General features: G+C 33.7%; 2 long non-coding RNA genes across 3 annotated transcripts; one reads left to right on the top strand and one right to left on the bottom strand.

Annotated features, from left to right (window-relative positions):
* The first annotated feature begins 17,933 nt into the window (after positions 1-17,933).
* LOC132804428 (uncharacterized) lies at positions 17,934-20,356 on the top strand. Of its 2 annotated transcripts, none has more exons than XR_009639563.1 (4): positions 17,934-18,514; positions 18,635-18,740; positions 18,926-19,016; positions 20,022-20,356. It is a non-coding gene; the product is annotated as an uncharacterized LOC132804428 (long non-coding RNA). The 2 variants fall into 2 exon arrangements; XR_009639564.1 differs by having other exon boundaries at positions 20,008-20,356.
* Positions 20,357-23,301: 2,945 nt separating this feature from the next.
* LOC132804425 (uncharacterized) lies at positions 23,302-25,550 on the bottom strand. Its single transcript, XR_009639560.1, has 2 exons — positions 24,708-25,550; positions 23,302-23,715 (listed from the first exon to the last, which is right to left on the bottom strand). It is a non-coding gene; the product is annotated as an uncharacterized LOC132804425 (long non-coding RNA).
* Between the last annotated feature and the right edge of the window lie 888 nt (positions 25,551-26,438).

The following is a 26,438-nucleotide window of genomic DNA, read 5'->3' as shown; positions in this document are numbered from 1 at the left end:
AAGAACACCTAAAACACCATTAGAGAATTGGTTGTTTTAGCTTGACTTATCAATAGGTTTTCCATCCCCTATTGTGGCATCTACATTATACCAAGGTTTCTAACCACAAGTTGGTTAGGGGTTGAGGTCCATTCCATTAGAACTTGAACTTAATTGAGATCTGGGCTAATATAATACGGGTTTAGGAGCAGGTCGTCCTAGGTTCGTATCATTTGGTATCAGAGCTAAATTTTGTTCAGGTTTGATCTATCTTTATTTGCTTTAATTGTTTTTGTGTTATTCTACAATTTTAGCATTAGGTTAAGGTTGCTTCTATCACCATACACGTTCTGTATCTTAAAAAAAAAAAAAAAATATTCATTCCTAGTTGAATTAGGTTTCCTAGTTTCATCGTATTTTTGTTTCTTAGTTTGTTGGTTGTTTTTCAGTGTTCTTGTTAATTTTGGTTTTTGTTGATTTTTCCTTGCTGTTTTAGTCTTAAATATTTGCATTCATATATTCAAAAAAAAAAAAAAAAAAAAGAGTTTGCGGCAACATTTAAAAAAAAAAAAAAAAACTGCACATTTGTGTTTATTTGGAGGTCACGGGTTTGGTGTTTGTTTTGGAGTTGGAATTGCAATTTTGGTCATTATTCTTGCTACTGCAGTTTTTTATGTTCTGTGAGTGAAAAAAAAAAAAAAGAAGAAGTTTGCGGCAACATTAAAAAAAAAAAAAAAAACTACACATTTTGTTTATTTGGAGGTCACGGGTTTGGTGTTTGTTTTGGATATGGAATTGCAATTTTGGTACTTACTCTTGCTACTGCAGTTGTTTATGTCCAGTGAGTGAAAAAAAAAAAAAAGAAGAGGTAAAGCCGGATTAAAAAAAAGAAAAAAAAAGAAAAAAAAATATTTCGGCTTGCTGGAGTTTGATTTGTTTGCTGGGAATTTGTTGGTGCTGTTGGGTTTTTGTTTATTTATTCAATATTTGAATTGCTGGGAAATTATTTTTGCTGCTGAATATCTGGATTTTGGGTGCTTAAATTATTTGGATTAAAATCAGTTAAAGGATTTGATACAAAACTTGAATTACAAGAACAACAACCAACACTTTTCTATATTTTTGTTCTCTTTGATTCTTGTTCGTATTTGAATTTCTTTTTCTGGAACTTTATTCTTAAACTCATACTCTACTACAATCTGGTGCAGTTTTCAAAAATTCCAACGTTTTCCCATTATTTTGTGTTTTCTTGTCTAGAAAGCCGAAAAAAATTAGGATTTGTTCGATTCTTTCGGCATTGCCTACTTTTTGCTTACTGTTTGTTGATAAGTTTAATTAAAACATACTAGTGATCTAATTGCTGTTTTGTGGGTGTTTTAATTAGAACTTTGAGATAATTCATTGAGTGGGAAAAGCCAAGAGTGTGTGAGCTTAAAAGAGAGTAAAAAGCCGAAACAAGTGTGCAAACACGAGTGTCGAGTCCTCATTTGAGTGAAACACGTAAGGGAGTGAAATTGTAAGGTCCTATTTTATTTCTATTGCATTATTATACTAACATGACAGAATCAAGAATGAGGAGAGGGAAGCCACCCTTGAGGATCAATGAGGAGGAGTCCGTAGCATTCCATGGCGATGCCCGAGCTACTGGGAGTGGAGACCAAGTGGACATGAAAGCTGTTTTGGAGTCAATACAGCGGGTTAGTGCTCAAGTTGAGCATGTGAATCAAAGGATGGGAAGGCTAGAAGTTTCACAAGGAATTCTGAACACAAGAAATAGGCAAGAATTCCATGGAGGATGAGGCCGAGGATGAGGAGGTCGCGAGAGACAGAGAGAGGAAATTGATAAGGAGCCATTCGGTGGAGACTTTGAGGAAGGTATGGACGAAACTTTTGCTGTCCAAGATAGAGCTGGCCGTGGAAGATATAGGAGGGGTGTAAGATAATGGTTTGGATTTGTTTCCAACAGTGGAAGGTCCAATTTAAGTGGCTGGAGGAACAATCCCATCTATGAAAGCAAGCCAAAGCCGAAAGTCAAAGAAGAAAGTTCAAACTGGCCAAGGAAAGAGACTAGAATCAAATCTATCCAAGCACCAAAGAATGAGGTAAAATTAGATCCTAAACCTTTTAGAACTCATGATGTTGTGTGTTTTAAGTGCCAGGGAGGAGGACACATTGCTAGCCAATGCCCGAATAGAAGAATCATGGTGTTAAAGGGCAATGATGAGCTAGAATCGAAAAGTGAAGAAAGTGAGGATGAAGCCAAGCAAGAGGAGGAGGACTTGGAGGATGAACCCGAAACCTTGCAAGCATGCAATGCTGAATTAAACTTGCTTTCTAGGAGAGTACTTGCTGCATACAAAAATGAGGATGGAATTCAAAGAGAGAACATCTTCCACACCCAATGTGAAATTCAAGGTAAGATTTGTAGTATGATTATTGATAGTGAAAGTTGTACAAATGTAATTAGTACCATTGTAGTTGATAAATTAGGCTTAATAACTATTAAACATCCAGAACCTTATAGATTACAATGGCTTAATGATAGTGGTGAAATAAAAGTGAATAAACAAGCCAAAGTAAAATTTAATATAGGTAGATATGAGGATATAGTTTTATGTGATATTGTACCCATGATTGCTGGACATATACTATTAGGTAGGCCATGGCAGTTTGATAAAGATGCTACTTATTTTGGTCAAGAAAATAGTATTGTTTTCAGGTTTAAAGGGAAGAAAATCAAGCTGGAGCCATTATCTCCTAAGGAGGTTTACAAAGACCAATTAAAAATGCAACAAAGGAGAGAAGCCGAAAAGCTCAAGGAAAAAGCAAGTATGGCACCAACGACTTCACCACCATCCTTTCAAGAAGGTGAGATTGAGGTTGCTGATCAAGGTAAGCTTTCTAAAACCCAAATTGAGTGGAAGAACCAAGAAAAAGCTGAGAGAGGGGTGAGAAAAGAGAGCAAACCCGAGAGCACAAAAAATCTGGAAATTTCCGCCAATGAGAGCCAAACCGAGGAAAGAAAAAGAAAAGAAAGAAAAGAGAGGAAAAACCAGAATTTTTATTTGAGTTTTAGGAATATTAATAAGGTTATTGAGTGTAAGAAACCTTTGCTGGTCATGATTTATAAAGAAAATTATTTTAATGATCAAACTAACTTTGAAGAACTTGAATTGCCAAGTTCAATGATTTCTTTTTTGAAGAAATTTGGAGACGTCTTCCCAAATGAAATTCCAAGTGGACTACCCTCCAATCAAGAGGGAAATTGTGAGCTTGCTGTCCAAGGTAAGTCTTCTAATACTCAGGTTGTGTGGAAAAATTTTAATAAAACCAAGAGTGAGAAATTTGGTGCAAAAGCCGAGAGTGAGGAAGGTGAGATGGCCGTGAGTGAGAAAGGAAAAGGAAGACAAGAAAGGAAAAATATAAATTTTTATCTTAGCTTTGGTGATGTTAATAAAGTAATTATGAATAAGAAATCATTGCTGACCATGAATTTTAAAGATACTTATTTAAAGATGTCTTTATTTCATAGAACTTTATCTGCATTGTTGAGAGCTTTACTTAGTGGTAATTTGAAAATTTGGGAAATATTGTTTGCTAACTTTAAAAAGTGTAATTTTTACCATAATGAGCATGTATTTCTAGATTTTGTTGTAATAGTGTTTGACCCAGGAGAATTGGTTTGGTTACACTTACGAAAGGAAAGGTTTCCTAAACAAAGAAAGTCAAAGCTCATGCCGCCTATGGATGGACTTTTTCAAGTTTTGGAGCCGAATAACAACAATGCCTACAAGCTTGATTTACCGGGTGAGTATAACATGAGTGCTGCATTTAATGTTGCTGATTTAACTCTTTTTGCTGCAGGTGATGATCTTGATTTGAGGACAAATCCTTTTCAAGAGGAGGGGAATGATGTAATTCCGCACGAGCCTGCTCAACCGATAACCCGCTGGGGTGCTGACTCGATACGGATGAAGGTGGGACCGATCACTAGAGCCCTAGCCAAGAAGTTCAAGGACAATCTTACTGTGTTTATACAAGGAATAAGTCCTAGTCAAGAGGGGTTGGCCATATCTAAGGAACCAAGGCCTGTTTTACTCATACAAGCAATAGAAGCCAAAACGGGCCCGGGTGGCGGTTTTGGTACATTTTGGAGTCCGGGAAGCATGAAATGGTTCCAATGCTTTATGGGTTCAATACATATGCCTAAGAGGTCATGGAATCAAGTTAAAGCAGCCTCAAATGCAATCAAAAAGGGCTTGTACGGACAGCATCAACAATTTGGCCGAATTTGCTGTATTGCTTGCTGGCTTTACTGTATTTTACTGTATTAGCCTTTTCTTATTTTTCCAAGCATGGGCAACGTGTGAGACTTCATATTCAGTTCATTTGGCATCCTAAAAAGCATCTAGAAGCTGATTTGAAGCTCAAAGAGGTCAAAGATTGATCAAAGTCAACTTGATCAAAAGGCTAGCATTTTTAGTTTCCTAATTTGTTTTTACTTTTTGTTTTAGGAAACTACCATTACTTTTTGGCTTTTATTTATTTATTTTCTGGACAAATAACTTTAGGAAGGTTTTTATTTTATTCTTTCCATTGTAAATTAATTAATTCCTAACTTAATATAAAGGAATTAATTAATCAAACTTAGATTAGGAAAGGAAGTATAGTTTCGGCCAACTAGGTTTCTTTATGTGTGTGGCCGGTTTTTCCTTTGCTTTTAGGATTTTATTTCGTGGCTTTGTAGCCTATTTAAAGGCTTATTTTTCAATAAGAATACAACTTTGATTTGATTAAGGAAATACTTGTGAGATTCATTATCTCTTTGTTCTTTAAGAACACCTAAAACACCATTAGAGAATTGGTTGTTTTAGCTTGACTTATCAATAGGTTTTCCATCCCCTATTGTGGCGTCTACATTATACCAAGGTTTCTAACCACAGGTTGGTTAGGGGTTGAGGTCCATTCCATTAGAACTTGAACTTAATTGAGATCCGGGCTAATATAATACGGGTTTAGGAGCAGGTCGTCCTAGGTTCGTATCGGGGGTGGTATGGCATTCGGAATGGCGGCCGATTCGGAAGGATTTAGGATTTTTGAAATGGTCAGTGGATTTTTGAAATGGTCAAGTCGAGCCTCCTAGCTACACTGTTTGGTGAAAAATTTATGATGATGGGTGGGAAATTTTAAACGGCCAGATCTGTGTGAAAATATGGTGAGCATGAGGCAGAAAATGAATAGCTGGAATGTTAAAGGAATGTAAAATTTCCTGCAATTATTTCTCACGTGTGACAAAAAGTAATCTAAGCCGTTCGCGAGATTCCTTGTAATCTGATGGCTGAGTAATTTTCCACATTTTTGACCGCACTATTTTTGTCCGGTCGGTCCTGACCATAGAAAGACTCTATAAATATAAATATATATTAAAGATGGGAAAGTTGAAATAGAATTATTATCCAAAGAAATAATTATTTTTACTATTGGATTATCTGATAAGGTCATTTCAAAACAATCAATGACCATTTAAGCAAAAAGTTAAAAATATTTGAAGATCAATTTAGTATGTACTCCTGAAGCAAGATTTTATTTCAAGATAGTATTTAATTTATCTTTTAAAATTGTTGTCTTTTTAGATAATTATTTGAATTTGAATTTTTTATTTTAATATCAAAAAATAAAAATAATAGTAGTGTTTTATTTATTTTTGAATCTAGTTTCAATATTTATTCAAAGACTAACTAACAACAAAATGAATTATAATATGATATAATATATATATATATACATATTCATAAGTTAATACTTTAAAATTTACCAAAAAAATATATATTAACATTTGGATAAGTTTATTACCAAGAAGAAAAAACAAAAACAAAACATTCAGCATCTCTAATGGCATTCATGTTGTCATTCTAATGCCAAATTTTGATATATAAGTCATTTCCAATGATACATTACAAAATTTGATAATTGCTAATTGTCAAATTTTAATAGTGAATTCCACCATACTAAATTTTATGAGGCCCACCATTATTTAATATTATATTTAAATTATTACAAATTTTGCTTTTTAGTTAAAAGTGAATTTTACTATTATTTTTACCATATTATTTTTTTTTCGGTATATATCATTCAAAAATCAATGTGTTTTAATATTGATTGTGACATTTATTATTAAAAAATATATATTAATATTAAATTTTAAAAGTAACAATAATAAAATAAATTTTTGTTGGAGATACTATGAATCTCTATAATTGGCCCACCATTTAGTTCACAGGGAGATGACTCATGAGCGGTGCCTGCCATAAGCTAGGAGTATTTTTTGAGTTTCATTTTACGCAGTCAGATCCCATTTTTTTTTAATACAGTCTGATTTACTTTTTATTTTTTTATTTTTTTATTTATTTTGGGGTCTACCTTGTTGACGAAGAAGTTTATAATTACCTTACACTGAGAAGTAAAATCATCAATATTGTAGAGGAGCTTCCGTTTCTTTTTCTTTTTTGGTTATTTCGCTGCTTTTCTTTTGACTAAAAAAAATCAGGCCCCGCTTTGGTGGAAGCCCAAAAAATAATGATAAATAGTAATAATAAAAATAAAAAACATGTTATTTTTTCTTATTTCATGTGAGTCATGTCCTGTACTTTAGTGACATGTGAAAATGGATGCAGAAAGCCAAAAACCAATTATTTTTTGGTTCCCACTATTTTTTTTCAATTTTTGTAATGACAATAATAGTTTGTGTTATTCCTTTCGACCACCAATGATCCACGATCACTACAAAGTGGAAACCAACCAAATAACTTGGTAAAAATAAAAATAAAAATAAAAATAAAAACTGAAAGGTAAATATTGGTGGAACCAGATACTATTTTGTTTAAAGAAAATAGCATATATATGTGCATATGATATAAGAAAAGAATACAGCCAAGGGATTAATTCCTATATACCAAAATCCTATACTTGATTTTTAAGTGTTTGTTTATGCTTACCTTTTCAATTTCAACAATTTTTTTTCAATTTTATTTAATATAATGATCATTTTTTATGCTAAATTATTTAATAACACATGGTTTTAACATAATTATTAAAGCCTTATTTATCGTGGCTTTTGTGTGTTCATATGAAGGAAATTAACAGCGACAAACCGCGGCCATAGTCACTTTGAAGGAAAAGCACAAGTTATTAATGGAGGAAAAGGAAGAAGGCCTCAAGATTTAAAAATGGGATTTTACTGGATCCAAAATAAATTCAGTTCATGCAAAAAAGAAAAAAAAGTATAAATATAAATGATAGAAAAAGACTATGAACAGATCCAAGTATCTATAAATCAAATATACTTGTGGGTCTCTAATCCGTTGCAAACTAGGTACAATTGGATCAAAAGAAATTCTGTCGAAGACTATTGGGTTCCAACTTCCAACCAGAAATGCTTAAATCTTCAAAGACCATTCTTGTTGAATTTCATGATCTCTACTTAAAAATATTCCTTGACTTGCAAAGCTTCATAAAGAAGAACTATCCAATCCCACCCACAATCATCAATCAATTAATCAAGTAATTGCCATCACAATTATCAGAAACCCAGATGGAATTAAACACATTAAAGACTCACAAATATATTTGATTTTAAAGATACTTGGATCTATAGTCGTTAATCTGTTACCATCCATTTATATTTTTATTATAATTTTTATTTTTTGGGGCTTGAACTGATAGTTATTTCGCATACAGTTAAATCTCTTTATAAAACCTTAAGTTTGAGGCCTTCTTCCTTGTCAGCAGGAAAACGGAGATCAGTCTGGTTTGTCGTAGACTAACCCTACTCCATCCATCTTGGCTATCTTGAGCTTATGAATAAGCTTGCGGTGGGGCTACTTTTCTGCTTACCAATAGGGCCTTCCCCAACAATTCCTTCGCGGGGAATTTGGCCCAATACCCTCATAGGACCGAGGTTAATGATTTTTGCCCCCTCACTTGATATCTTTTTCGTTCTACCCCTCAATATCCATTGTAACCTTCAAACAAACAAAAATTACTTACATATCCTATTATATTTTAAACCAAACAAAAATCAACTTTTTCTAAACGTCTTTACACGAACACACAAATACAAAAAACCAAACAAATGGCTTTACACGAACACACAAATACACGAAAATCCCAAAATTTTATAAAAGTGTCTCAAATTTTGCAAAAAAATTGGATGACTGTTCACCCTCGGTAATTCCCGAGGAAATCGTCGGTAACCAACAAATACCCTCTGGAAAAATTACCGACGGTTTCGTCGGTAATTCCCGAAGGTGTATAGTCCATAACATTTTACCAATTTTTTGGGCCCCACAAGTCCCATAATGTGTGTTGAATGCAAAAACATGGCAAATAGGGATTCTAAAATTATGCTAAGTAGAGAAAATCCCAAAATTTCATAAAAGCGTATCAAATTTTGCAAAAAATTTGGATGACTATTCACCCTCGGTAATTCGCAAGGAAATAGTCGGTAACCAACACATACCCTCTGGAAAAATTACCGACGGTTTCGTCGGTAATTCCCGAAGGTGTACAGTCCATAACATTTTACCAATTTTTGGGGCCCCATAAGTCCCATAACGTGTGTTGAATGCAAAAACATGCAAAATAGGGATTCTAAAATTATACTAAGTAGAGAAAATCCCAAAATTTCATAAAAGTGTTTCAAATTTTGCAAAAAAATTGGATGACTGTTCACGCCCGGTAATTCCCAAGGAAATTGTTGGTAACCAACAAATACCCTCTGGAAAAATTACTGACGGTTTCGTCGGTAATTCCCGAGGGTGTACAGTCCATAACATTTTACCAATTTTTTGTGCCCCATAAGTCCCATAACGTGTGTTGAATGCAAAAACATGGCAAATAGGGATTCTAAAATTATACTAAGTAGAGAAAATCCCAAAATTTCATAAAAGTGTATCAAATTTTGCAAAAAAATTGGATGACTGTTCACCCTCGGTAATTCCAGAGGAAATCGTCGGTAACCAACACATACCCTCTGGAAAAATTACCGACGGTTTCGTCGGTAATTACTGAGGGTGTACAGTCCATCACATTTTACATGATTTTTGGGCCCCACAAGTCCCATAACGTGTGTTGAATGCAAAAAACATGCAAAATAGGGATTCTAAAATTATGCTAAGGAGAGAAAATCCCAAGATTTCCTAAACGTGTCTCAAAGTTTGCACAAAAATATGATGACTGTTCACCCTCTGTAAATACCGACGAAACCGTCGGTAATTTTTCCACAGGGTAAGTGGTTGGTTACTGATGGTTTCCTCGGGAATTACCGAGGGGGTACAGTCATCCAATTTTTTTGTAAAATTTGAGACACGTTTATGAAATTTTGGGATTTTCTCTCCTTAACATAATTTTAGAATCCCTATTTTGCATGTTTTTGCATTCAACACACGTTATGGGACTTATGGGGCCCAAAAAACATGTAAAATGTGATGGACTGTACACCCTCGGTAATTACCGTCGGTACTTTTTCCAGAGGGTATGTGTTGGTTACCGACGATTTCCTCGGGAATTACCGAGGGAATACAATCATCCAATATTTTTGCAAAATTTGAGAACTTTTTAAGCAATTTTGGGATTTTCTCTCCTTAGGATAATTTTAGAATCCATATTTTTCATTTTCTTGCATTCAACACACGTTATGGGACTTGTGGGGCCCAAAAAAATTGGTAAAATGTGATTGACTGTACACCCTCGGTAATTACCGACAAAACCGTCGGTAATTTTTCCAGAGGGTATGTGTTGGTTACCGACGATTTCCTCGGGAATTACCGAGGGTGAACAGTCATCCAAATTTTGGGATTTATTTGATACACTTTTATGAAATTTTGGGATTTTCTCTACTTAGCATAATTTTAGAATCCCTATTTGCCATGTTTTTGCATTCAACACACGTTATGGGACTTGTGGGGCCCAAAAAATTGGTAAAATGTTATGGACTGTACACCCTCGGGAATTATCGACGAATCCGTCGGTAATTTTTCCAGAGGGTATTTGTTGGTTACCGACGATTTCCTCGGGAATTACCGAGGGTGAACAGTCATCCTATTTTTTTAGAAAATTTGAGAACTTTTTAAGCAATTTTGGGATTTTCTCTCCTTAGGATAATTTTAGAATCCATATTTTTCATTTTTTTGCATTCAACACACCTTAGGGGACTTGTGGGGCCCAAAAAATTGGTAAAATGTGATTGCCATAAGGTTTCGGTAATTACCGACGAAACCTTCGGTAATTTTTGAATCAAAAACAAATTGAACGTTTTCATTTTTTAATGCCGTTTGATCACTTACTTTGCCAGAATTTATCATTAATAATGCTATATTTAGCATGTTATTGGTTGGAACACACATGATTGAAGTTGCCGGATGGAATTGTTGTGAGTCTTTTACGACGGTGTACAAATGTCAATTACCGATGATGCATTGGTCATTACCATTGGGCAGTAATATCATCCATGCAATAGTAAGAAACATATAAACAATTGAACCAAAAACTGAAGACGGAATGATATGTTGTCAAAACAATACGACAGATGAATTTGACAATAAAAGAACACATAAAGCCAACATCTATTACGCCAAAACACACGTTACACGGTTGACCAACTAATTGCATTCCTGACTACATTTCATACACACGCATACCACATAACATGGCCTCATTGTCTGAATATAGCATCATGCGATTGATGGGCGTTCGTTTCAGTGGTGCTGTTGGTTGTTAGTGCTATTAAGAGGTACGGCGGCGGAGCATGATCGGCTACTGTGACCAACCTGTTTGCACCTCCCGCATCTATATTGATGACGCTCCTCTCCTTGAGATTGAATCCTCTTCTTTCTCGGTCTTCCTGACTGTTTGCCAATTTGAGGTGGAAGTACAACCTGGTTTATGACATCATCTGGAGCATGCCACTGACTTTTATCTCCAAGTCGATATATGGTTTCCGAATATGCATCACGGAGTGAGTCAACTGAGTAATGCGCCGAGCAAAGGAAATATGGAGAGATATGTCGATGCTTACATGCTGCAATTACATGGACACAAGGAAATCCATCAATGTCAAATTCCTTGTATGAGCACGTCTTATTTTCTAAGTTAACAACTCCAACGAACATGCCATGGCCAACAACTTGAAACTCATATAAGTTCATTGGCATAACACGTGAGCCTCTACCATTATTTGAGCGGTCTTGCATGATTTTTTCCAACCAATTAGTAACAGGAGTTTGCATTGCAGCAGCATTAGTTCGACGTTCATACCACCACCTTTGCAAGACATCATGAATGTGATCTAGTAATGGCAAAACAGGTTTATCCCTAGCATCAATAAGCACAGAGTTCATGCTCTCTGCAATGTTAGTTGTCATTTTGTTGTATCTATTGCCGGAAAATGTGATCTAGCCCAATATAATATCAACCAATATAATATTAAACACAGTAATCACATAATAAAAGCATTAAAAGTTAACTAAAGACTACAACTGTGGATATTTAGATATCATAAAACATCAACAGCAAGTAGACTTCTCATATAAAACATTTAATATGTCCCCAAGAAGATAATAATCATCAAATGCGGCTCCTACCATGGACCTACCAATAATCCAAACCACAACAGCTGTGGTCCTTGTGGTCCTTAAAATTTTGAATAGAAACCTAAAGTGAAAGAGCTTCATGATATCATAATATGCTGACAACACAAATACAATTGAGTGAATAATCTTCCACCAATTCCTTTCACCCTAAAGAGAAAAAAGTTCATCCCACATAACAAATAGCAAGGAGGATTAAGCATTTCTTAAAAATTAACAATGTTTCAGAACATGTGACAAATAAATTGCTTAATTTTTAAAATCCTAAAAACTAGTTATTAAGTGCACAGGAGAAAAAAGGTTCTTAGATAAAGGTGGAAATTCTGTGGTTCGGTAAAATAAAGTAGAAAGCTAAAGCATAGATATTAATTTGAACATTGTTATACAGATAATGAGGATCCATTAATAGTTCCAACCAAGTCAGAGATCAAAATGCTAACTCCATGTGTGTAGAATGTACAAATATACAACAATGAAAGGAACTCAATGTTGACCTTAATTTGAAGGTCAGCAAATATGAACTGAACAAGAAGAATATAGGTAATAATACTATTGCACTACTTTGACCAATATAGGAACCAAATGGACCTCCAAAATTCAGAACATCTAAATTTTTTAGTCTGGCTAATGATGAAATGAGGAAAAGCAACATCTAAATTTTGAAGTGCATGTAAATGTTGATATCTATTTGTGCAATTTCAATTGGTTTACTCGTTTTTTCATATGAACACCTTATTTTACATTCATTGTGATTTTGCCTGTTTTCTAACATCTTTTCTTGGCTTTTTTTTCCCTTAATGTGTGTGTATTTGTCAATACAATAGATAATATAGTGGTGGCTAACTTCCAAAAAGCATAATTGATTCGTAGCCAAACCGAGGAACTCATATAAAATGTCTTCCTTGCATAGCTCCCATAGTTTTCTATTATTATCATACGTTAACCTATCATTGCATCTTTTAACATGAAGTGCAGAGGGAAATGATTCCACAACATCATAACTGGAGTTTGAGTTAAATCAATAAATGAAAGCCCCAATGGACTGTTTAAATCAATAAATATGTATGAGAAATGACTAAATTAGAAGGGGATAAATACAAAAAATATCAACAAAGAAAATGGAGAACAATATTTGTGAAGTATCTCTTTGACACAAGAATAATTTACTTGAATAAAAGATATTAAAGTAATAATAATAATATAAATAAAAATAGAAAGAAAAATGCATGCTGATACAAAAAAATAAAGGAAAAACAAAGCGCATTTACATTGGATATTAAGTGTTATGAAGCGGAACGAATGCAAATACTTTAAATCAAAAAACTCATTCATAGAACTCAAAGAAAGGCACTGAAAACAATATCACTAAACAATTCACTTCGTAAACCATGATTAATGCTGCAGAATAACACTACCCCAGGAAAACTTAACTCGTAGAGCCCAAATCCAACTAAAGCTACCAAAGGCACAACTAAAAGTGGACTCAAAAACTTGAAGAATAGATATAGAAAATCTAATTAACAACAGCTTCAGAATTCCAATTGTTTGTAGGACAAAACTATTTTGGAGAAAACATTAAAAGGCATCAGTGCAAACACTTAACAGCCTTAACAAATATTTGACAATAGTTTTTGTAGTCGAGTTCTATTACTTCACTTTCCTCTCCATTTTCTTCAATCTATATTCCTAGCCAAACCACTGAAAACCATTCTGAATAGGATCATTACAAAATTGTTCAAGATGTGATAAACAGGATTGGCACACGTCCTATGTATGCACAATCATACAAAGAAACCAAAAGATATTACGTGTTACTGTTTGCATTTAGATGGAAATTTCAATTTTTAAATAAAGAGAAGCACTAAAACAAAAGTTAACATCACACTGATAGAACATATTCTCTAAATGAATCAAAGAAACCAAGTTGGCCAGGAAGAGTTTCCAATAACCTACTAAACGGGTGGCTAATATTGATTTAGATTTCCCATTTTCAAAAGAAAAAGTCAAAGAGTAGTTTTAAATTCTCCAAGATTCTTCATATGCTATCACCATTAATGCAAGTACCTTAAACATTTTTTAGCACAAGAAGAATTACGTGTATCATGCAATCAGATTAATCCAATCAAACAACCAATATCAACCAGGAAGACCAGATTGTTTATACCTTTATGTACCTTCCAAATTTAGTTCCTTGATCTTTTCTAATAGTGGAACAACAGGCTCTATGACAATATAGATAGCAACCTTTGTCGTATTACCACAAAAGGTTTTAGTCCCCATACTATAAAGGAATGATAAAATATTTGGTTGTTTGACCTGAAAAGAACAAATGTGACCTTTTTATACTAGTAGGTATCGCAGAAAAATTCCTTTACAGAAGGCTAGTAACAGAAGGATAAAGTAGCTAGACAGGGAAACAAAACATGTATTAAAGCTTTAGAAAAATAGGCATACTATTAAACAAAATCTATGGACTCTGAAAAAACAACCATGTTGAGTTAATGCTTGATAAAATCAAAAGTTTAAACATTTTTTTACAAAAATATTACACTTAAATTTTATCAGATTATTGGATTTCAAATTTCAGGGATGTGAGAATCTTTCATATCAATTCCCTCTTTGATTTTGATAGGTGTATGTGACAAGAAAATCCACAATGCATCAATCTGCTAATATCTAAATTCAAAAAAGTAGCAACTTAAAATATTGAAAATTGCAAATAGAAGAATATTTAAACCAATCCAAGAAACCAAAGAGAATAAGAACTTTCTTAAGAAAAATACTAACCACATCAAAGAGTAAAACAGATGAGAACTTATAGTTTTGACGCTTTACACCATTATGACCAGCAGCTAAATGTCCATCTTGGGCATTACTTCCAGAAAGAGAAAATATACATATAACAGATCCATCATCCTAAAATACCAATTAAAAGTATATCAACATATCATGTACTTATATATGATAAAATTTTCTTAGATTAGAGGAACTGGAGATTGAAATTCGTAATTGACGTATAGGAAATAGCCAATAATAAGATCTTAGGAAGATCTGAGCATATAGCACATCCAAGACTTTAACAGAACAGGTTATGGAATAGCTTCACTACTAAAATTTTCTCTTCATTTGTATGAGCAAAAGCATTATATAATTTCTACCACACACATGCAACCCAATGAAACATATCAACAAACAGTTAAAATGCATATGATTTTGGCCCCAAATAATAAAACCCAAAAATAATAGCATTCTGAAAACAAGTTTAGTAATTAATAATTACTATATCCCATGTATAAGATCCATTAATTTAATATTTTCAATTGTAATAATCAACAAAATTTCCAGAATAGCTAATAAAAACAAAAGTAAAAGCAGACCCAAAAAACTGAACGGAACAAAAAGTAAAAGAAGATTTAAGGGGGCTGAATGATCATCGTCACCTGATGAGGTTATTGTTCTAGTTGTCTCAGTGAGTCAGTGAGAAGTAGAGGAATGGGAAGAGTGGTGAGAAGAAGAAGAAGCAGAAGAAGAAGAGGAAGGAGGAGTTTGTTGTAGACCAGCTCATCGACTCTGAGGCTAAGACCGAGAAGGGCATGATAGAGCTGATTGCTGAGCGTTGGATGCTTCCTCCACTTGCTCCTCCTCCTGAAGAACTCCGATTGTCCCAAAACGCTTTGCCATTCTCTCTCACTTTCTCTTCCTCTTCTTCTTCGTGCTCCGTTTAGGGGAAAAATGGAGTAACCTTACATCTTCATTCTTCCTTTTCACATTTACAAAGGGTAATATGGGGATATTTGAAAATAGAAGGGTAAAACAAAAAAGGTTGGAAACGGGTGGGTAGTTTTCATTAGAGCCTTTAAAACAAGGGTATTGGGCCAAATTCCCCTTCCTTCGCTTAATCGGCCTCATAGCCCGTGTGACCTTCACAGCCTGAATAATGCACTTTTATGGGCCCTTTGTCAAGCATTGTAGAGTTTCTTTCTTAGGATGTGCCTTTATCGTCAAACGATGGTTTGGCATACTTATTGTGAACATTTTTATGCGATTCTTGTTGCGAGTGGAGTGTGCCATTTGAAAAATGTTGGAGTTTAAAAAAAGGAAAAGTATGCACCAAATAAATCAAAATTGAAAAAAGTATGCATCAAATAAATAAATATTAATTTCAATAATTGTTACTAATTATAGAGAATATAATAATTAATAAGTCGTAATTGCACTTGCCTTTGAATTTGAATCAAAGAACACAAAAGGACTTTTACAAATAAAATAAAGAACTTTTACAAATGAAATTCTAATTGACAACAACTAACAGTACTAGACTAAGCGTCCGTTTATTATAGTTGATGAAAATAGAGTTTTAGCATGTAAAATTTTGTATAATAGATCTTTTGAAAAAGAGCTTTTATTAAAAAGTTAATATGTGTTTGAATATAAATAAATAAATAAATAAGCTACATCAAATGCTCATTAAGTTATATTAAATGCTCATTGGGTTTCCATAAAAATTAAGAAAAAGTGCTTTTCTAAAAAAAGCAAAAAATTTGGCTTTATATAAAATAGCTTAAAAAAAACTATTTTTTTGTCAATAAGTGCTTGTTAATTATTGCCAAACACTTTTATTTTTTAACAAAAGAGTTTTTGACCTTCAAGTAGAACTTTTGATCGAAAAAAGAACCCTGCCAAACAAGTACTAATAATAAATTCTATTGAAAATTAACCAGCTAGTCCTTTTGGTTTGTAGTTATGCAAAAAGAGTGACATTATTTCAAATGTTATTGAAGCAGCTTCAATATATTAGTGAGTAGTTTCAGAAAATGCTTCTTGTGTTTTTGATATGGGATTTTTTTATTTTGATTTCTTTAACAAATCTCATTTATACTTATGAACATGCAAAGCTCTTTCACTTCTAAATCATGCAGGACAATACATTCTTCTTCAATATTTGAATATTTGAATATTTTTTTCCTATAATTAAAATAATATTTGAATAATCAAATATTAAATTAATAAAATTTCAAAGCAATGTTGAATGTCTTCTGCCTTGGCACTACAGTAATATTTTTGGAACAATTTACCTAATTTACAAACTAACCAAAATCCTCTCGCATTCTCGTGTGCCCACGAATTTACTTAATTTACAAACTAACCAAAATCCCCGCACATCCCCGTGTGATTCGAACCTGTGCTCTTGTGGGCACAGATAGGGGTGCTCAACCATTGAAACTACCCAGTTCATTACACCACAGTAATTGCTAAGTTCAATATTAATTACATTAAATGTCTTGGCCAGAAGATACGCATCAGCAAACCTACATGTGAGATCCCACATCGGTTGGAAAGGAGAACGAAGCATGCCTTATAAAAGGGTGTGGATACCTTTCCTTTGAGAGACCTTTTAAAACCATGCGGGCTGGGCCCAAATCGGACAATATCTCATACAGTTGGACTGGGCTATTACAATTGGTATCAGAGCCAGACCCGGATTGGTGTGCCAGTAAGGATGCTGGGCCCCAAGGGGGGTGGATTGTGAGATCCCACATCGGTTGGAAAGGGGAACGAAGCATGCCTTATAAGAGGGTGTGGATACCTTTCCCTTGAGAGGACCTTTAAAACCGTGCAGGCTGGGCCCAAAGCGGACAATATCTCATGCGGGTGAACTGAGCTATTACATACGTGCAAACTAACAATTTAAATATTCAAATTAAAATATGCTACATAAATAATAATTGTCACCGATGATGATAAATAACAGGATTCATTTTTTATTTTACCATCCAATAGTTAACTGTGCAAGAATGAAATCAATTTAAAGCAAAATCTAAGGTAATTAAGGAATAATAATTTTGTATCTACCACATTTAGTGGAAACCAAGATTTAACTTTTGGCCAATCCGTGATCTCCACACAAATTTTTCCCTATTTCCAAATATATCACGATTCCTTTCCTTTGATATCCTTGGCATCGAGGCCTAACAAAATCTCATATGATACGATAACACGATACGAACCCATACGATGATTTATGGGTTTAGGTTGACGATATCATGTTAGGTCTATATCAATATCATCCAATAAAACCCAATCAATTAATGGGTTTTAATGGGTGAAACACAATAAACCAATTAGCCCCATTGAAGAGGAGTATTTTGGCGATTACACAAGTTTTATAATATTAAAATTACTTAATTGTTAAATATGTACTAATTTATTCTTTTTTAATTTAATTTTTAGAAAATCTAAAAGCAAACAAGAACCTTTGTAATTTTTTTAAAAAAATATTATTTTATTATTCAAAACTAAATGAAAGGGGAATTTGGCCCTATACCCTTATTTTAAACACCTTAATGAAAAATACCCCTGCCCTTTAAAACTTTTTTCATCTACCCATCTTTTTTTCATTATTCCAACTTTATCCTTACTCTGTAAACCACGTGCAATTTCTTTCTCTCACTGATCAATATCTCACCTACCATATTCCACATCCAGACAGAGCTTTTACAGCTTTAGCAGCTCACCTCTTCTTCTCTGCTGCTTGTCTTCTGCTGATGTTCTTCCCCAACGTTCGTCTACAACCCCATTGCTTCCAATCAGCTCCCTCTGGCTGTAATCAGCGATATTTACCTTCTAGACTTCGTGGATCCATCTGGGTTTGTTCAGGAAATCTCTTCTAAGGTCAGCAGAGTGGTGGTTTTGGATCAGTACAAGACCGCAGTAGATTGCAGTGAGAGTTCTTATTCAGTTGGTGAGAATGTGGAGAAGGTTATTGACATCTGGAGGAGTGGAGCTACTGTTGTTTTTGATTATTTCAAGGAAAGAGCTGGTAGTGGTCTAAAAGATTTGAATTTTGTTCGATGAGGGTTTGATCTTTGAATCCATCTTCGTTCAAGCGGGTAATTTGTTTTTATCGGTTTATTGAATTTTTATTTTATTTTTTAAAGCTATAAAGCTATAAAATTCTCTCTTTATTTGGGTGTATAAGGCTTTTGCATTTGCTTTTTTTGAATTTGGAGGATGTAATTAGTCAGGGATTAACCGACTTATCCTAGAAGCAGGAATGATTCTCTCGGCCAATCATTTAAGATTGCTCTTGTGGCTGGAGCATTTGGAGATTGCCTGGTATAGTCAATATATCCTTCTCTCTCTCTAAACATGGGTCACTTTTATATATGTTCTTGTACTTATTTGCTCCAGCGTATAGAGGTATTATGTTAGGTAGAAGTGAATTGATGACTGAATTCTTAGTGTACAGTCATGTCAAGTTTATACATTTGTTTATGTTAGATTTGTCCTTCTATACGTAGGCTATGAAAGATGATTCTGTATTGGAGTTGAGGAGTGAACTTGGACATATATTAGCCAACAAAAGCTGTAATCTAAAGTTGAGGTGTTGAGGTATGCAGCTATCTACCTACAAATATGATTGTCAATGTATTTGTAGCATATTTTTCTTTTCTTTTTTAACATTCATTGATTAGATTTTTTTTTTATGTTATTAGTTGACTTCAATTTATCCATAGAAAATAAGTAGGCTTGGAGTGTACGTTAGTTTCAATCTAGTCAAAAGTTGTTATTTTGCTAGCTGCACTAATAGTTGTTGACATGTTGTGGGCCTGAGGCAACTTAAGGACTTAAATGACATTGATGATTACAATAGCTTCACATTTCATTGGAGAGATTTCTTTTCTTGAAGAATTTATGTTCTTTTCTCCTTGAATGCATTGATTATTGGCTCGCCACATTTAAGCATTTACATGCCAGTTTTCTCGTAATTATAATTCCTATGGAAAAGCAATGTTGAGGACCAAAACTGGTAACTATGGCATTAATTGCTTAGGATATTCTTTCTAGAGTTATAATGTGGTAGATTGTTCTTTTCTCCAGTAATATATAATCATACAACAGAGAAATCATACCTTAGTTCTCTCTGATAAATTGGATAAGCCCCTTTGTCAGAGTAAATAACAGTCAGTCACTGGGCATTGGAAATCACTTCAACTCTATGATGATGTGGTTCAGATAATACACCTAATCTTTTCCTTGGTTAAGGGCTGTAGATTTGTGTTCCTACTTTCTTTTGATTATCTTTGAAGTGTCACAACTAAAAATGCCTCTAGTGTCACAACTAAAGGACTATAAGGGGTCGCAGAATAATATAAGAATAGCTGCCAACCAAAGAAGTCTTTACGAACAAGCCACTAAAGAAGTGAATTTAATAGCTATTATGAAAGCTCCAGGCTTGCTGCCTTGTTAATGATTTTCAAGTTGATATTTCTATAACTATATCAAAATGGTTTGTATAAGTCCTTATATTATTATTGGTTTTTGGGGATCATTTAAATCTTGTTAAAATGTTTAAGAAGCAACTAGTAATGTTTTTACATAGAAATCTTTTTCTAGGCTCAGCAGACAGAACTGTGAAATTCTGGGATTTGGAAACCTTCGAACTGATTGGATATACAAGCCTCGGAGTCACCGCATTCGACGTCTACTTGGTGAGTGAGTAGGTCTGCAGTCGAAGAGAGCTTGGGAGAGAGAAGAGAAAGAGAGAGAGAGTAGGTCTACAGTTGGTGTTCTTTCTTATATTTTTTATCATTAAAGAATGTTGCACTCAACATGTTCTATGGTGCAATACATTGTTAAAAAATAATTGTAAATTTGGATGATTTGTGAAAGAAAAATTTAAACGCAATTTTAATGATAATTAAAAATATCCTCACCTTAAAAGCATATATGGTCCGGTATTCTGTTGTTCCCTATATTGTTTATGTTCTTTATCTCTCATCTAGTGGAAACTAGTAGAGCTCCATTTGATCTCCCAAAAGTGGAATCTGAATCTGAATCAGTTGTAGGCTATAATGTGAATGCAATTTTTCCTAAGTCTTTCTTATGCTTACAAGAGGAGAGGTGAGAGATGCTTTTTCATAGAGGAAAGGAAAACAGAGGTGGTATTACTTTGGTAAAATAGTATTGTGTTTTAAGTATTTCGTATGTTATTTACCTTTATAAAGATGGCATTATCATGATAATACGATATTAATGTGTGTATGGAATTATGGTGGGAATAATAATTTATTCTTCGCACAAATACACATTATAAAAGTAGGTATATTGAATTGTAATGATTCGAAATGAAAAATAAATGAAAAATAAAAGAAAAGGCAACAACATGGTTATCACATTTTACCAATTTTTCAGCCCCCACAAGTCCCCTAATGTGTGTTAAATGCAACAACATGCAAAATATACATTTTTCAATGATCCTAAGGAGAAAAAACCCCAAAAGTTCTGAAAAAATTTTCAAATTGGCACAAAAATTTGATTATCATAGGGCCTTCGGTAATTACCGATGAAACCTACGGTAATCAATTTGTCCTTATTTGAAACACTACGATAGGTTTCATCGGTAATTACCGAAACCCCTATGGTAATCACATTTTACCAATTTTTTGGCCCCCAAAAATCCTCTAATGTGTATTAAATGCAAGAACATGTAAAATATACATTCATCAATGATCCTAAACAGTAAAATCCCCATAAAGTTCAAAAAAAGTTCTAAAATTGCCAAAAAAATTTGATTACCATAGGGCCTTTGGTAATTACCGATGCAACCATCGGTAATCAAATTGCCCTTGCTGGAAAAATTACTGAAGGCCCTTCGGTAATTACAGTTGACAAATTTTTTGACTCCCACAAGTCCCCTCATGTGTGTTTCGTGCAACAATATACAAAATATACATTCATCAATGATCCTAAACATCAAAATCCCCATAAAGTTCAAAAAAAGTTCTAAAATTGCCAAAAAAAAAATTATTACCATAAGGCCTTCGGTAATTACTGATGAAATCATCGGTAATCAAATTGCCCTTGCTGGAAAAATTACCAAAGGTTTAATCGGTAATTACTTAAGGCCCTTCGGTAATTACAGTTGACAAATTTTTTGACTTTCACAAGTCCCCTAATGTGTGGTTCGTGCAACAACATGAAAAATATACATTCATCAGTGATCCTAAACTGAAAAATCCCCGTAAAGTTTGAAAAAAGTTCTAAAATTGCCAAAAAAAATTGATTACTGTAGGGCCTTCAGTAATTACCAATCAAACCATCGGTAATCAAATTGCCCTTGCAAGAAAAATTACCGAAGATTTCATTGGTAATTAGCAAAGGCCCTTCGGTAATTACAGTTGACAAATTTTTTGACTCCCACAAGTCCCTTAATGTGTGTTTTGTGCAACAACATGCAAAATATACATTCATCGATGATCCTAAACAGCAAAATCCCCATAAAGTTCAGAAAAAGTTCTAAAATTACCCAAAAAAAATTGATTACCATAGGACCTTTGGCAATTACCGGTGAAACCATCGGTAATTAAATTGCCCTTGTTGGAAAAATTACCAAAGGTTTCATCGGTAATTATCGAAGGCCTTTCGATAATTACAGTTGATAAATTTTTTGACTCCCACAAGTCCCCTAATGTGTGTTTCGTGCAACATATGAAGAGAAATAAAGGGTTTTCCACTTTTAAATGAACTTTGACATGGATATGTTAATTCATACTTTATCAACCACTTTTAAATGTTCTTCTTAAAAAGTGATATAGTTGAAAATATTGGGGTACCATTCCTCAAAACAGTTTTATGTTTGTTTCTTATCTTATGGACCAAATAATGATAATTTTGATAGATTTTCTAGTTAGCATAGCATGGGTCTAATAAAAAATCCTTTGAAAAGTGAAGCCAATTTAATTATACATTACATGTCAGGGCTTTGTTTTAATTAGCAACTGAAATTTGAATTATGCAATACACTAGAGGAATATGTTTTTCTTACAAAATTTGTCGTGATAGAGATATTCTTTTCTGTTATATCTGCAGCATTTTAGAGGCTTCGATAATGTGTGTTTCTACCAAGAACATGCTAAATATAACTTTATTAATGATTCTGACAAAAGAATCCACACAAGATTTGGAAAAAGTGAGAAAATTACAAAGTGGATTACCGAGGGTAATTTTTCCAGAAACTACAAATTGATTACCGTAGGTTTCATCGGTAATTACCGAAGGCCCTACGGTAATCAAATTTTTGTGCCAATTTGAAAACTTTTTCAGAACTTTTAAGGTTTTTTCTCCTTAGGATCATTGAAGAAAGTATTTTTGCATGTTGTTGCATTTAACACACATTAGGAGACTTGTGGGGGCAAAAAAATTGATAAAATATGATTACCGTAGGAATTTCGGTAATTACCGATGAAACCTAAAATAATTTTTCAAGCAAGGGCAAATTGATTATCGTAGATTTCATTGGTAATTACCGAAAGCCCTACGATAATCAAATTTTTATGCCAATTTGAGAACTTTTTCATAACTTCGTCTTAGTCTCACCCACTTTGAATCCCTCATATGTTTGACTCATGCAACCTTGCCTCAATCCTCCGTCACCATGCAATTTTCCAAAGACTCATATACTAATGTAACATGCAAGGTCAGGAAACTATCAAATGACATATTTAACAACCAAAGAATTAAAGAGTGGGCCATCAAATGACATATATACCAGGGAAAAAAAAATCAAATAGTTGTGCAAATTTATGGTTCAAATTATGAATATATTAAATACTCTAAATTATGCAGGATTGTAGAGTTTCATTAATGATGTTTAACTCTTAATATCTGGTTAACATTGAAAATGAAAAGATCGGTCGTGTTTTGATACTTGATTCCCTTAAAAATGGTGATCTATGGAAGGAAGGACCTAAGTAACCGTATGATAATTTTTATAAACTAAAAATACCAGAACAAGCATGACAATTATGAGGAATGCATAAAAAGTTGATTCCAAGTATCTAGAAGTCCAGCAATACACCAATGGTTACAGTCCATGTGCCTAAAGCCATTATAAAAGCCAGGATGTGCATCTTTTCTAAGTTGTGATAAAGTTGTTATGTCCAACAGATGAACATGTTTTCTCATTCCAGTTAATACATCTTTCACCACATATAATGCCTTGGGCAATCCACCTCGATAACTAATCCACTTAGGAGTTTTGTCTCATTTCCACAGTTTGTCACCCCTAGCTCATTCCAATCCTTTGCCACTAAATATGAAAAGGAAAAAAAAGAAAGAAAAAAAAAAGCATCAGAGAAATTCACGCAATTAATTTTTGGTTTTCCAAAAAAAAAAAAAAAATTGGTGATGGGAAAGAAGTAAACTTAACGGTAGTGGGTAAGAGAAATTCCTTGGACGATGACTTTGGTTTTACTATGATTCATAGTAGAATCCACCCACTTAGCCCATGTTGTCAAACCAACCATACATTTCATGTCTTTGAGAGTTTGGTTACCATATTGAGAATTTAAATGCTCTCTTTCTAGTCCTCAGGAACTAAAGTGAAGGTAGTTCATAGGGATGCAGATTGGACAAAACAGGAAAACAAAAGTAGCAGAGAAAAGAAGTTAATCATATGTTTATAGCAACTTCATTAAAAACTCTATGAGCAACAGAGCATTTAAATTCTTTTTTAATCATGTGCTTATAGCAATTTCATTAAAAACTCTATGAGCAACAGAGCATTCAAATTCTTTTCCTCTTTTGTTTTCTTTTACCTAGTATCACCTCTAACTAGACCCCATTTGTACCCAACAAGGACTGATTCCTTAAAGCCAATATTAAATCCCTCTTGTGCTATAGCTTCTTCTCTTGCTATGAGACCATCATGATATCCACTCTATTAATACACCAATTGTTACACGAAATTCACAGAAAGGGTGTGGGGGCAGCGATTATTACTTCTAGACAAAATAAATAAATAAATAAATAACCCACAACTTCCATATATTAAGGAGGGACATTACATCAACATCATAATCAAGTGCACAAGGATAATGATATGCACCTGACCTAAGGCGTTTTCAAGCACATTTTTGGAATTGTAACCAATAGTATGGGTTTCTCAATCTGTAAATATCAGTTTATCATGGAAGTCTTGAGGGCCATTAGCCTATAATACAAAACCACAAGCAAACTAATACCACATCTCCGCAACCAACCTCAAATTCATAAAATAGGAATAAGTATAAGACAGTTCACCTATCCTATCCCCAACTGCATATTTGTAATCAACTTGAAAATTAATAATGTTCCACCAGCCAAGCCTAAGAAATTCCAACCTTGGCTGAAAACTAAACAGAAAGAAATTAAGGCAAACTAAACAACATAGATAGTATACCTCATGGTCCATATAGCAGGTATAACATCTTTTTTAAATATTAACTAATTGTAAACAAAAAAAGAAGAAGTTAGCTTATATAATTCGCCATAGAACATATAACTAAAAGGATACCATAAGAATCACTTTGGTCACATCGGGCACTTGGCATAAGATCATTTTCTATTTGATGCTGCAAACTTTCCAAGTGAAGCTCCTCTGCAAAACTACCACTCACCTTCATAACCATAAACAAGAAACCAACATAAAATCAAAATAAAGTTATGTAATTAAATTATGATATCTAGCAGGATGGTGAGTGTTATATAAACAAGAAAACAAATGATTCAACATTTGAAGCAGATTTTAACCATAATTGCTTTCTACTTATTCTTCAATTTTGTTTTTTTAGGTTTTCTTATCTTTCAATTTCTTTTAATATTCTGTTGCAATCAGAAAATTCAACAAACACTTGTGAAGTGTTTCTGACCTTAAAGCAATATAGAAACCGACCCTAAAGCATACTCATAATATTTAATTACACCACTAAATTGTATAACCTACTACTACTACTACTACTACTTGATTTCGACTAGTTTCCTCCATTCCAATCATCGTCTTCACCTTTCACCAATCAAGCAAAAACCCAAGCTACAAAAAAAAAAAAACAATCAAAATACACAGATCCTTACCTCAAACGCAATTTTTCCTTAGTCTTTCATATGTTTGCATAGATTTTTTTTTTCTTAATGAGATTGTGTGTGGGTTTTCTGGGGAATGAAGAAAAATAGAAAAGCCGAGTGCAGAAAAAGACTGTGGGTTTCTCGGATTGAAGGAATGAAGAAAGGAAAGTAAAGTAATTTTTTACTTTCATTGGGGATAAAATGGGAAGCAGAGGGCAGATAAAAAAAAACTAAGAAATGAGGGGTATATTTCATTAGAGGCCTTGAAGGAAGGACATTGGGCCAAATTCCCCTAAATGAAATTTAAATTTTCAAATTTATATTTATTATTAATGGGTTAACGGGTTGGGTGATGGGTTACATGAAAATTTATCGAATGGGTTTGGGTTTATCTATTTTCACATGAAAGCTTAACGGGTAGTGTTTGAGCTAACTTAATTCCACATGAACATGATACAATACGACACGAACACGATTTAACATGACATGTTACCAGGCCTATTGGCATCACGTGCTGGCCATCAATATAACTTTTCTTTCTTTAACCATCCAAGAGTTAACCTCGCAAGAATGAAATCAATTTAGAGCAAAATCTAAGGTAATTAAGGAATAATAACTTTGTGTCTACCACATTTAATGGAAACCAAGATTTCACTTTTGGCCAATCAGTAATCTCCACACAAATTTCTCCCTTTTCCAAATATTTCACAATTCCTTTCCTTTCATATCTTTGGCATCACATGCTGCCCATCAATGGATCAACCCTACCATCTTCTAACATAAATATATTCTAATAAATCTCAATTAAGGTTCTCTTTGTGTGGCTACTTTGGAATATCTTCAACGTAGAAGATTTTCTCTTCTAGCAAAAAAATTGAGGATGGCTCATCCTGCCACGATAACCCCATCTTTTTGCAGCAGAACTGGCAA

The sequence above is a fragment of the Ziziphus jujuba genome, chromosome 1, assembly GCF_031755915.1.
Source record: "Ziziphus jujuba cultivar Dongzao chromosome 1, ASM3175591v1".
Classification (NCBI taxonomy): domain Eukaryota; kingdom Viridiplantae; phylum Streptophyta; class Magnoliopsida; order Rosales; family Rhamnaceae; genus Ziziphus; species Ziziphus jujuba.
The sequence above is the reverse complement of the archived record's forward strand: the minus strand, read 5'-3'. Positions and strand labels throughout refer to the sequence as shown.